Source organism: Megalobrama amblycephala, linkage group LG7 (genome assembly GCF_018812025.1).
Source record: "Megalobrama amblycephala isolate DHTTF-2021 linkage group LG7, ASM1881202v1, whole genome shotgun sequence".
Taxonomy (NCBI): Eukaryota; Metazoa; Chordata; class Actinopteri; order Cypriniformes; family Xenocyprididae; genus Megalobrama; species Megalobrama amblycephala.
Genome location: NC_063050.1, coordinates 51,535,254 through 51,549,732, shown reverse-complemented (window position 1 = coordinate 51,549,732; position 14,479 = coordinate 51,535,254).

The window sequence follows — 14,479 nt, the reverse complement described above, 5'->3', positions numbered from 1 at the left end:
CCCAAAATCACCTCACCTACAAACATTTACCATGAATGAACTGTAGTAATTTACCATGGATTAATGTGGGATATTTATATTGAACACCATGCTGTAGCCATATATATTGCAATATATTTATTAGGTGGGTAGGGAAATATATAATTAATTTCTTTGTGAAGGTTTGTATAGTTTTACCTGCATTTAGGCATTTTTTATAGGCCTATATAACATATCATAATATAATATAATTTGACAGTGGTAGTACTGAGTAGCCATGTATGGTTTTACCTGTGGTTACCAAGTCTCACTGTCAGAATATTTTCATTTAAGCCTAAATTAATTATAGATAAAATAATTCTTACCAATAAGAAACCTCCCTAGAAGCACCTAGAAGGTAGATTACTGGATGTGACCATGGACTCAAGACACCCAACAGATTCATATATAATAGATGTATAATTGAAACAGGACTGTCTAGCATGCTTTTTGAGAGAAGCCCATATTTCCCTCATTTAAAACAGAATTCCTTAGTGATAAAAGCGCCAGATATTTGGTCTCTCATAGTCTCATTAGACAGTAATTGGACAGCAATTCAATGTTTACCCAGACCTATGCATCATATTTATGAAACATATTTATTTGGACACACATTACCTCCTGTTAAATAAAACCATTCAGAGAGCATGAAAACAGAAGCACATAGTGGATGTTTGTAATTACTGGATAAAGTGTTCAGTATATACCAATAAAGCAAAAAGGTCAAGTGTAATAGAATTATTATTTTTCCTTTCATTGGAGATTTTCACATGATAACTGTTGCACCATCCTGCATCATGCAACATTAGGTTTTCACAATCCTCATATGAAGTGCATTCTAATAAATTTAGTTTGAAGTGAATTTATGTTGTGAAATATTTCAGGAAATATTCACATTATTAAAAAGAATCTGTCTCTATGGCAACCACCTGCTTCTCCAATATGTGAGATTTGATTTATCAGTATATTATATGAGTGTTTATGACATTTATGTTTCAAGACTAAAGGAAGCATGACAACTAGGGAACTTATTTTCACACAAAATGGTTTTCTTTTTTATTATTTAAAGAAATGTAGTTGTCCATCATGTTGTGAAAAATGCAGTTTAGTGTCTATCAACACCTGTAGACATTACTCAAATCTATATTACAATATACTGCGATATGTGATAAGTGCTTCTGTTTATGTATGGTATGTTTAAACAGGTATATTTTATTTTATTTATTTTTTTGTTTGTTTTAAAATTGTTTTTATTTCTTTTATTTAACATATAAACTTTTTTCAACATCACTAAAACTCAACATTCCTATTATGCTATTTTATTTTATTTTATTCACACACCATTTTGTTGTTGTTGTTGTTCTCAACACAAACATAACCTACATTGATATCCATGCCCTATCACAACTCAAAATCTGCAACTGACACAAGCAGGTCAAACCCAATTATTATTTTCACATTTGACCTAAAGATTTTCTCACATTTGTCAAGCTCTTTTTTCCTCAAGAGGCAAGGCAGTTCATGGATTGGATTATTAGATTGATTGTTCCACTTGCCCTGGCCAAAGGAGTCCCTCTACATTTATCAATAACTTGGTGTCGATTTTTTTTCAAACTCACAAACATGTCGATAAAGCTTTCATGGCCAAAATGGGCTTTTGTGGAGAGCTGAGACATAAGGCACAGGAGTCTATTAGAGGACATATGTTAGGAATAGTAAATTAACTTGAAATTGTGTTGTTCCAAACCCATATGACGGATAACTTTTTTTTTTTTTTCTTTCAGTTAATAACCCCTTGTGAAAAAGAAGTACGTTTAATTCTATTAAATGTGCATTGTACACATACAGTAAGTATTTAAAAAAAAAAAAAAAAAAAATGTACTTGCAGATAACATTAATGAAATAAAAGGCCACTTAAGTGTACTTAATAGTCATAGAAGTGCACTTTCTTTAACACGAGTACACTTTTGAAGTGCAATTTGTTATAATGCCAAATTAAGTTTTATTAGTACATGTAAATTACTTGAACTGTACCATTTTATTCAATGTTACATTTAAAGTTAATATATTTTATACACATTAGTTATGGTAAATGGAAGCTCAAGCATATTTGCTTGACGTGTGAGACCCAGTGAGGTTCATTCTTGTGTTACGCAGCACATTTAATCTTCTGGAAGAACCATTGAGGTTCATTCTCATGTGTTACACGGCACATTTGAGCTTCCTCAAGAACCAATGAGGTTCATTCTCGTGTTACGTAGCATGTTTGAGCTTCCACAAGAGGTTTGTTCTCGTGTGTCAAGCAGGTTCAGTTGAGCTCCTGTTTTTGTTCACTGATCAATTTAAATTAATGAGAGTTAGTTGAAATGTAGCTGCAAAGTTACATGTAGTTGGTAGATGACTTCGCTTTGGGTGTACAGTAGTACATATGAAAGCGCTATATAAATGCCTCATTCATTCATTCATTCATTCATTCATTCATTCATTTAGATTTAGTCCGAGAGCTTTCTGTCCCTCCATTGAAAATGTATGTACGGTATACTGTCCATGTCCAGAAAGGTAATAAAAACATCATCAAAGTAGTCCATGTGACATCAGTGGGTTAGTTAGAATTTGTTGAAGCATCGAAAATACATTTTGGTCCAAAAATAACAAAAACTATGACTTTATTCAGCATTGTATTCTCTTCCGGAATCCTTTCCATTGAATTGATTCCATTGAATTAATTCCATTGAATCCTTTGATCTGTCAGCGTTGTTAATGCACTTTTGCGTCGCTGTGATTGTTTTTGGCGATTAGGACATCCGCGACATGCACACTTATGCACCATTTTAAAAAAATATAGCAATACCAAAATACAAACAATGTAGAATAGTTTGAATACAGCGTGCGTCTCCCTCAGACTGTAAACGAAGCTCGGGCGCACCAGATAACACGTCAGCAGCGTCTTACGTCAGCAGCGTCACTGCGGAGTCGTGAACCACACTCCGGAGCAGAAGGGGGCAGTAATGCACCAATAAGCTGGATGCCAACCGCCGTAAAACAGGAAAGAAGAAGAAGAAGAAGCGGAGTCGTGAACGCAGATTGACAACAGACCCGGAAGAGAATACAATGCTGAATAAAGTTTTTGTTATTTTTGGACCAAAATATATTTTGATGTTTCAAAATGTAGCGGATGTCCTAATCGCCAAAAAACAACCACGGTGACGTAAAAGTGCATTACCAACGCCGACAGATGAAAGGATTCAATGGAATCAATTCAATGGAAAGGATTCCGGAAGAGAATACAATGCTGAATAAAGTCGTAGTTTTTGTTATTTTTGGACCAAAATGTATTGTCGATGCTTCAAAAACTTCTAACTAACCCACTGGACTACTTTGATGATGTTTTTATTACCTTTCTGGACATGGACAGTATACCGTACAAACATTTTCAATGGAGGGACAGAAAGCTCTCGGACTAAATCTAAAATATCTTAACTTGTGTTCCGAAGATGAACGAAGGTCTTACGGGTTTGGAACGACATGAGGGTGAGTCATTAATGACATAATTTTTATTTTTGGGTGAACTAACCCTTTAATAGAATATCTAAACCTTATAATATAACACACAAGTCGTGTGAACTTATTTTATTGTACTTTTGTCATGCTTTTAAATTTCTAGTGCCTATTGAAACTATGACTTTCATTTCAGGGTGAACTGTTCCTTTAACGGAAAGGTTTTATTTCCATATGTGTTATGTGTGGTCAGGAGGTGCAAAGAAAAAGGTAGTAAAGTGTGAACTGCATCTCGAGAAATCTTTGAAAACAATCGCATGCTCTCTATATTAATCATGCCATATTGAGAGAGAGAGACCGCATCACCCTTCTGAAGGTCTTAAGAACAATCCCGATGAAAGGGTAATGACATATCTGCCTTTATTTAATGTGACGAAAACATTATGCAAGCACAAAGCCACAACAACATTAATAATAAATTTGCATTAAATATTAAAAGGTTTGTTTTATTGCATTTCTCTCGTGAAGTGTAAGCGCTGTATGTGTGTGATTGCGCACCCTCACTGCCAAGCTACACTCATAAGGCAATATTTATTATAATAAGGCCAAGGCCTGCTATGGAGCGCTGCCTTTGAGACGCATGCAAGGATGGGTAATTAACACAGCCAATTATGAGAGAATAATCCCGCATGGGTCTTAAAGAAGCTCACATCTGGACTCAGATCAAACACATGGAGCCGTGGGACTAGAGTGGCAAGATCTCAGTCTAATGTAGGCCGCTGTTCACTAGTTTGATCACAAGTTTTGGAAGTACAAATTCTTGTATATTTCATACATAATCCAAATTGCTGCTGACATGTTTCATTTTAGTGCTAATTGGTGCCACGATGCATTAAGAGGATTTGCTGTATGCAGTTCAGTGTGAGAAAAAATGCAATCGACACATCACAACAGCCTCAATTAAGTACAACTTATCAAACACTGAGTTCCAAAAGCATTCTGATTTAGCTGGAAACACTGACATTGTTTTGATAGAGGCATCACAATTAGTGAAGGCAAAGAGGATGAATCAGAAATACGTCTCATTCTGTCAGGTTTATACTTATGTTATTGTTGCATTTTGAAAGATTAAAGCATTTATTTATTTATTTATTTTTTTATTTGCTTTATTTTGTTGTGCATTGATTAATTGTACTGAAACACCAGAACTTAGAATTATTTTATGTGAATTTAAAATAGGGTACATTTTAACAACAACAACAACAACAACAACAACAACAAAACTCCAAAAAGCCACAGTAAACTTGGAAAATGTTAACATAATGCCACAGACACGCCAGGCTCCAGCACCCTCCAATCACAGCGCACACCATCCCCTGAATACTAATCACTGTCACCTGCACCTCATCAGCACGCTCATCACCAGCACTACTTAAGACACTTACACACACAGTCACATTGTCCAGTCACGTTTGCATCAAAGGACTTACCTGAATGCTTACCTCAAGGACTCCTTTTGCTACTTACCTGTACTCCGTGTACCCAAGCTCCTCTCCTTGTCTTCTATCTGGTGTGAAGTGTTGTTTGAAGTCATCTACTCCATTCAGCAAGTATCATTCTCCATTGTCACTCTGCAACCACAAAAGGACAGTATCATTCTCCATATCATTCATCAGTCAAGAACTTGCATCTGTTTACTCACCTGTTGTCATCCATATACTCTGCTTGTGTTCAATAAACTACCTGTTAACCTATCTTCTGTCTCCCAGCTGGACCTATTGTAACAGAAGACCGGACCCTAACAGCGGAACATAAGCATGAGTCAATCGGATCCTTTCCAGGATTTGGTGGGTGTTTCGTCGCACTTTCAATGTGCAACCACCATCACAAATGCCACCGCCAGCTCCAGCTCCCGCCATCACTTCCGCATCCACCGTCACCTCTCCCTCACTACCTGCGTACGCCAGTCCCATGGCCAAACCGGCGCCCTACTCTGGTTCGGCGGAGGACTGCAATGGTTTCCTCCTGCAAGTTTCTCTGACCCTGGAGATGCAACCGCACCTGTTCCCCACTGACTACTCAAAGGTAGCGTTCATCATTTCACAACTTTCTGGCAGAGCTCTACAGTGGGCCGATTCCATCTGGTCACAAAACAATCCAGTAACGCAGACATATTCAGGCTTCGTCGAACACTTCTGGGAAGTGTTTGGAAAACCATCTTGGGATTCATCTATCGGTGAGAAACTGTATAATTTGAAATGAGGAAAGTTGTCTGTTAACGAATATGCTCTGCACTTCAGAACTCTCGCTGCCCGGAGCGGATAGAACGAACAAGCGCTGCTGACGTCATACCGTCAAGGATTGGATCCTCGAGTGCGGTTGCATCTCGCTGCATACGAGGATACCATCGGGCTTGCACGCTTCATCCAGCTGTCAATACGCTTTGCCACTCGTATGCAGTCGTGTCTCGAAGAGCACCAGGGTCAGAGCCTTCACAACACCTTCCTCTGCCGGCCAGAATCCGTCAGCACTCCAGAACCAGCACATGAACCCATGCAAGTGGAATCTTCACGGCTGACTCCGACGGAAAGACAGAGAAGGCTGACCCAGAATTTTTGTTTATATTGCGGATTACCGGGGCATGTACTCTCCTCATGCCCTACACGTCCTCCACGTCCCATGGTGAGTGCCATTATCTCTACTCTCCAGACGCAAAAGCCACTCACCATGACTATAACTCTTACTGCTGCCAATGTTTCTCTTCCAGTATCCGCCCTCCTCGATTCTGGGTCAGCGGGAAATTTCATCTCTGGCGCCCTCTGTCATCAGCTCAACATCAAGACCAAGAACACGCCGACCACCTACCAGATCCACTCAATAACAGGCAAACCTGTGAGTAATAGACGAGTCAGCCGCATCACGGAACCAGTTCAACTACAAGTCGGAGTGCTGCATATCGAATACATTCAACTGCTGGTTCTGGAGGGTTCCACCGCTGATGTGATACTAGGGCGTCCGTGGTTGCAGCAGCATGATCCCATCCTCTCTTGGAAAACTGGAGAAGTCCTGAAGTGGGGCGAAACCTGCTTTCCCAAGTGTTTCTCTGTCCTGCCTGTTCCCAAGTCTCCTTGCTCCAACGTTCTTCCAGTCTGTGCCACATCCCTTGAGAGTCCCCTCGAGAAACGATCTGTGGACATCCTGTCCTGCTACGCCCCCTTCAGCGACGTATTCTGCCCCAAGAGAGCCTCCAAGCTGCCTCCACACCAGCCATGGGACTGCGCCATCGACCTGCTTCCGGGTGAGTCAGTGCCAAGGGGTAAAATTTACCCCTTATCCGTCCCGGAGGAGAAGGCCATGGTGGATTACATCGAGGAGGCAGTGGCTCAGGGATACATCCGACCATCTACTTCCCCTGCTGCATCCAGCTTCTTCTTCATGGCGAAAAAGGACGGAGGCTTGCGGCCATGTATCGACTATCGAGCTCTCAACGCCATCACTGTCAAATTCAGATATCCCCTTCCTCTCGTCCCAGCTGCCCTGGAACACCTCCGCGGAGCCACTGTGTTCACCAAGTTGGACCTCCGCAGCGCCTACAACCTGATCCTGATACGTGAGGGGGACGAGTGGAAGACCGCTTTTGTCATGCCCACCGGCCATTACGAATATCTGGTTATGCCGTACAGCCTGGTCAACGCCCCCTCCATCTTCCAAGATTTCATCCACGAGGTGCTCCGGGAGTTCCTCCACAAGTTTGTGCTGGTGTACATAGACGACATTCTGATATACTCCCAGAGTATGGCCGACCATCAACGCCACGTTGCGGAGGTCTTGCAACGCCTGAGAGACTTCCACCTCTTCCTCAAGGCTGAAAAATGCTCATTCCACCAGTCCTCAGTGCAGTTCCTTGGTTATAACATCGACCACAGTGGCATCCGGATGGACGAGGGGAAGGTGGCAGCTATAAAGAACTGGCCAACTCCCACTACCATCAAAGAGCTCCAGCGTTTCCTCGGCTTCGCCAACTTTTACAGAAGATTCATCCAGAATTACAGTTCCATTACCAGCCCACTTACAAGCCTCCTCCGCAACAAGCCCAAGTCTCTGTCCTGGACTCCATTTGCCACAGAAGCATTTAACACCTTGAAACAAGCCTTCACGACCACTCCACTCCTGGTGCATCCCGACTCTGACAAACCCTTCCTCGTGGAAGGCTATCACAGACACGCCAGGCTCCAGCACCCTCCAATCACAGCGCACACCATCCCCTGAATACTAATCACTGTCACCTGCACCTCATCAGCACGCTCATCACCAGCACTACTTAAGACACTTACACACACACACAGTCACATTGTCTGGTCACGTTTGCATCAAAGGACTTACTTGAATGCTTACCTCAAGGACTCCTCTTGCTACTTACCTGTACTCCGTGTACCCAAGCTCCTCTCCTCGTCTTCTATCTGGTGTGAAGTGTTGTCTGAAGTCATCTACTCCATTCAGCAAGTATCATTCTCCATTGTCACTCTGCAACCACAAAAGGACAGTATCATTCTCCATATCATTCATCAGTCAAGAACTTGCATCTGTTTACTCACCTGTTGTCATCCATATACTCTGCTTGTGTTCAATAAACTACCTATCTTCTGTCTCCCGGCTGGTCCTATTGTAAAACATAACATCTTTACGTATTTTTTTTTAGTCAGTTCAGTGAAAATGACTTCAATTCTGTCTTTTCTTCAAGAGACTGTGAAACAAAAAATATGATATTGTCCATACAATAAAAATCATTGAGGTTAAGACCAGAATAGCTAGTAACCGGAAGATGTTGTTTTATGGATGTTCTTCCTCAGTAAGGGATGCTGGTGTGCTGGCCTGCCCACCAAAGTTCTTAAAGGGATGGATTACCCAAAAATGAAAATAATGTTAAAATCACCTACAAGTTCTCATTTTTTTCCAAAGCTAGAGGTATATAACTTTCTTTCCTCTGTGGAACACAAAAGAGGATTTTTTTTTGAAAACACTAAAAATTTGGGATCAAAACAACACTGAAGACATGGACTGCAAATTGTTTTGCTTTCATACGGATGTGTGGGGGCTTTCAGTTCCCTTTGGTAATATCGGCAGAGCTCAACCCACTAAGATGAATCTGGCTCTCCAACGTGTCTCGATTAATGGACATGGGGCTCATGTTCACAGTGCGTCTGCTTTGAGACCAATTATGTTGCTCCATGGGTGCACAGTGGCACCGACTTTTGGACAATGAGTTACTGTAGTGAGCCCAAAGCATGATACATAATGAAATGTGTCATTCAAAATGAGTGCAGTGATCACAAATTATGTTTCCAGGAGTGTGTCGTATGCTTATCTTAATTAAAAAAGCACAGTACTTGTCATTAAAGTTCCAGAGGCAATGCATTATGTCCTTAAAATTTGACCTTTAATTATTTGTTGCATTTGTGCATTTTGAGAAGTGTACGATCAGGTCATTAAAGTGGACTATATTTTTAACTGCTTTTCCGTGTTTTTACTTGACCACTTGACCTCCAATTAGTGTCTCATTTGGCAGTCTTCCACACTCCTTTGATTGACACTCTCACTAAAACCGCTGCTAAGCTCATTTGAGCAGAAACTGTAACTCCAGCAATATTCGCTTTTCACCCACAACCACTATAATCCCACAAAGTCCCATTTTAGGAAGTCTTCTTTATTCCCCACTGCATGTGATCCCCTACCAAGAAGCAAATACTCTTAAAGGGCTATTGAGAAAACATGGCTCAAGTCGTGTTATTTCTTCTTCTCCCCCTCTGCTATATATCCGAGCCTCGCTCTGTAATAGAATGGCTTTAATCCAAAATGTGTTTGGTAAACCAGTATGGAAAATCTTGTTCAGCAGATTAGCGAAGCAGCATCCGCAGAGACCTCATTGCAGCTTATGAATGGTGGGGAGCTTTGCAGTGTGTGTGTGTGTTTACTGCAATACTTCACATTTCTGCATCACACTGAAAGGGCTCAAACCTTCTGTGTTGTGGATTTAGGGACCCTATATTGTGTTTTTAAAAAATTATTTAATGTATGTAAATAAAATGTATGGAAGCCTGTTAAGCCTACTAAGATGTAATTGTGAAAGTTGTGATAAATATATCAAAATGTGAACTTTTTTTTGAAGTATGCAAACTTTGACATTTATTAAAATTACCAGGGAATTGGATAGATTTGTTAAAGGTGCCCTAGAATCAAAAATTGAATTTACCTCGGCATAGTTGAATAACAAGAGTTCAGTACATGGAAATGACATACAGTGAGTCTCAAACACCATTGTTTCCTCCTTCTTGTGTAAATCTCATTTGTTTAAAAGACCTCCGGAAAACAGGCGAATCTCAACATAACACCGACTGTTACGTAACAGTCGGGATCATTAATATGTATGACCCCAATATTTGCATATGCCAGCCCATGTTCAAGGCATTACACAAGGGCAGCCAGTAACGTCTGGATCTGTGCACAGCTGAATCATCAGACTAGGTAAGCAAGCAAGAACAATAGTGAAAAATGGCAGATGGAGCAATAATAACTGACATGATCCATGATTACATGATATTTTTAGTGATATTTGTAAATTGTCTTTCTAAATGTTTCATTAGCATGTTGCTAATGTATTGTTAAATGTGGTTAAAATTACCATCATTTCTCACTGCATTCACGGAGACAAGAGCCGTCGCTATTTTCATTTTTAAACACATGCAGTCTGTATAATGCATAAACACAACTTCATTCTTTATAAATCTCTCCAAAAGTGTGTAATGTTAGCTTTAGCCATGAGGGGAGCGCACAATTTAAAGGGGCCGCAGCCTGAATCGGTGCATAGTTAATGATGCCCCAAAATAGGCAGTTAAAAAAAATGAATTAAAAAAAATGTATGGGGTATTTTGAGCTGAAACTTCACAGACACATTCAGGGGACACCTTAGACTTATATTACATCTTGTAAAAACTGCTTCTAGGGCACCTTTAACATTTTATAATAAGGGACCATAGTTAAAACTAGTTAATACATTAACAAACAATGACCACTGCATTCATTACATTTATTAAATTATACTTTGTTAATGTTAGTTAATAAAAAAAATAAAAATAAATCAAAACACAACTGTTCATTGTTACTTAATGTTAGCTCAGGTCCATTAAATAATATTAACAGATACAACTTTTGGATTTTATAATGAATTAGTGAATATCAGCTGTGATTGTGAGTGTTATTTTTCATTATTAGAGCTAATGCAGTAAACTAATGTTAACAAATTGTAAAGTGTTACTGATTTTATTATTAAATAACTGATTATTTGAAATCATATTGTTTTTCTTCTTTCTTTTTTCATCTTTTGCTTTGCTTCTATATTTGTTGCATTGCATTGGGTAGCCCCACCTCCAGTAAAATGGTATTGGTCCAAAATCATGTTCCACATAGAATATATTTAATATTAAATACACATCCAATTGGCTATGAATTTGTTGTTTTGTGCAGGAAAAAAAAAAAGAAAAAAAAAAAAAGCATTGCACCTGGTTAGGACTTCATATTTATTTATTACAAACTGCTCCAAGACTTGGGTTGAAGATCCAAATGCAGCTTTATTGGGACGATCCAGAATAGCCATCGTAATCCACATAACAGGCAAAAGGTCAAACACACAGGCAAACAATCCAAATGAGCTACCAGGCAGAAAACACAGGCAAAAGGGTAATCCACAAAACAGGCACAGAATCAAAAACCAAGACACAGGAAACCAGAATAATGCAGCGTAACAACATACAAGACTTTGCAAAGAGTGAGAGAAAACACAGGGCTTATATACACAGACATTAACAAGCTAATGACACACAGGTAGATGAGTCAAGGCAAATGTTTATGGGAAATGTAGTTCATGATGGAATGGCAAAAGACTAGGGAGGAGTGCCCTCTGGTTGCTATTATAGGCACTCCGGCTAGCAGGCGTGATAATACTGTGGTAATCTTTTTAGTCTTCTATTTATCATATATATTTATTGATTGGAATTCATAAAAGTGACCAGTGGACATGTTATCTGAGGGATCATTTACTCATTTAGCCCAGGCCGAGAGGTCTCAGTTACATTGAACGTGTTTGATTGAAAATCATGTTCCTAGATGTTGTTTTCTGGGAATGTATTTTTGCAGTTCACTGGACTGGATTCATCTGTTATTGTTGCTTTCATAAAGCAAGGCAACCTTGGGAGTGGTAAGAAAGTGTAATGCATTACTCAGTCTTCGTGACACCTACAACCTAACAGTGTTAGATTTTGTTTTTGTTTCTGTTTTCATCAGTAGCTATCAATCATACATGTACAACAGAGCCGTTTGATTCACTGTCAGACTTAAAGGAGCTCATTGTTAGCATTGTTCTGTCAGCATGTCTCGGCTCATGTCAGAGTATTGGCCTGTACAGCTGGTCAAAGTGATGTTTCAGCCTTCTTGAACTTCTTGAAGTGATTATATAAGAGACATTTGCATTAAAAAAAAAAAATTGTTTGTTTATATGATTTAATTTTATAATCATTAATAATCATTAGTCATTACGTACTTGTCATTTGATTTATTATTTAATCATTTATTCATATTATTATTTGATTTACATCATTTGTCATTTAGTAATTTTATTATTATTTGTTTAGGTCATAAGAATGTCTCCATTTCAAGATTTTTACATCACAGGATGATGTTGTGAAGCAGTAATTTTCAATTGCTTTTGCTTTGGTATAATTTGTACTGGTCAGAGGAAGTCTGAGCATTGAAATAAACGTAAGATTATTCAATAAAATATGCTCTTTTTATTTTCATCACTTCATCTCCTGCTTCTGCTCTTCACTGGCTTTCTCAGTCAAACTCTCAGACTGATAGAAGACTGTTATTAGAGTTTTAGGTACCGTAGAAGACTTGCTGTTGACAGGTTTTACTGGTTTTAGACACCAGACAAATGGATGCCATTTGACAGGATCCAGAATCTGCGGGTCGGATCTGATATTTCTGATGTAGAGATCCATCCCATCCGATCTATGGTTTTTAACAGGAAAATGTACTTTGTGAAGATGATCAACTAACATTTATCTTTTAAGTGAAGCTGATTGACCAACTTTTGCTAAGCTATTTAAATATGCTTTTTATAATACTTTATTTTATTTATTTATTTATTTATTTATTTATTAAAAAAAAATAAATGCTGGGTCGATTCTTCCACTTATGCTCTCACTTCCACAGCTCTTTTTTCCACAGTGTATTATTTGAATCCAAATGTGCATCATCAATGTAATTACCACCCTGAATACTAGCGACAGCCTTTTACTTTGGTAGCTAGGTAACAACTTAGGAAGAGAAGGCAGGGGAAAGGAAATTATATATCAACAATGGTTCAACAGCACACCTGTTGTTAAATTTATCACGTGAACCGCACCCCGGGGTCCAAATTACCTTTTTGTCACACTTACTGCCACTAAATGTTTCTTACTACTTATGGAATTTTATTTTGTCTTATTTTTCTCTGAAATATATAGTTTGGGGGATTATTTAGATGTTTTTTTTTTTTTTTTTCTTCATTATTTGCAGAAAATAGAGCTGGTTATTGCATCATGAGTTAGTCTTTATCTCTCTGTAAAACTGCACCTGTCACACAAACGTGAAGACAGCATTATTTTATTCCTAATATTTTCATTTTGGTGGCTTAATGGGATGAATATTTCACATTTTGGTTGAGTCCAAAAACATTGCTTAACTTTTTCTGAGTAACTGTATATCTGATTTTATTGACCTGATAATTAAATGCCACAAACACTAAAACATGTAAACTTTGCAGCTCAAATAATGCATTATTTATTTATTTATTTATTTATGTAAGAGAGAGAGAGACACACATGGGGTACATGAATATGTAAATGTATTTATAATATACTTAGCATAAAATAAATGTATTTCAAATACATTTTGGTATATTTATTTTTCACTATGGGTCAATACGGTGTCTAACATGTCTAAGCAGAATATCCCCTTAATTCAGTTTAAACTGGTATTCCAGTATGTTGCAGTTCTTCAGTTATTGGCCAACTTGCGTTCAAGCTCCCACGGGTGCAATTCCTTCAGAAAACAGCTTTCACTTTGTCCAAACGAACTGAACTCTGACTTGAAAAGGCTCCGGTGTGAAAAGGCCCTTAGTTTAGGAGCAGGTAGAGGTGATCTATAAGGAAAGGAGGTGATGCTGTCATCAATCCAGAGCCTGTATGGGGTTATGTGCTTGCCAGCATGCACAGAGGGCAGTAATTCTCTCTGAAACTGTGCCCCTATTGCCCTTCTGAAAAGTATTTCATTTTCTAAACCATATGTTGACTGCAGAGCGTAACCGTCTAGACCAGAATCTATTTTAATGGAAGCATCAGCTGTCCGCATGGCTGAGAAACCCCTATTAGTAGCGAGAGTCCAGCACGCTTCTTTAGTCGCTTTTAAATTGCAAGTAACAAGCAGAGGCAGAAGAGCTTTGGATCAAGTTTCCTGCAACTTTTAATTGACTAACAAAACTCAGATGCTCCATCCAAAGATTTCTCACCCTACTGAAAAGACAAAGCTCCTGAGCGGCTCCAAATCCCTGCCGAGTGAGACGAAGAGCGTGTGAAGAGTAGGTGTTTGAGCAAGAGAAAAAGACAGAGATCATAACATCTAACCACGTCCAACAACATCCAATCAATTTGAGCAGATCTATGGGCTCAGGGTTATGAGCATTTCTCGTGCTCTATCAAGGTTTATTAGAGTAAGGTTGTGTGTACGCCCTCTAGAAACCCAATGAATCCTGATAAGCACACTACAGCATTTGATTTACTTCCTCATAACAGTTTCTATAGCAACCGTTAAATGCCTCCACGCTAGGGAATATTTGATATTACTTCATTCAGTTAGAATCGTTCCCTTA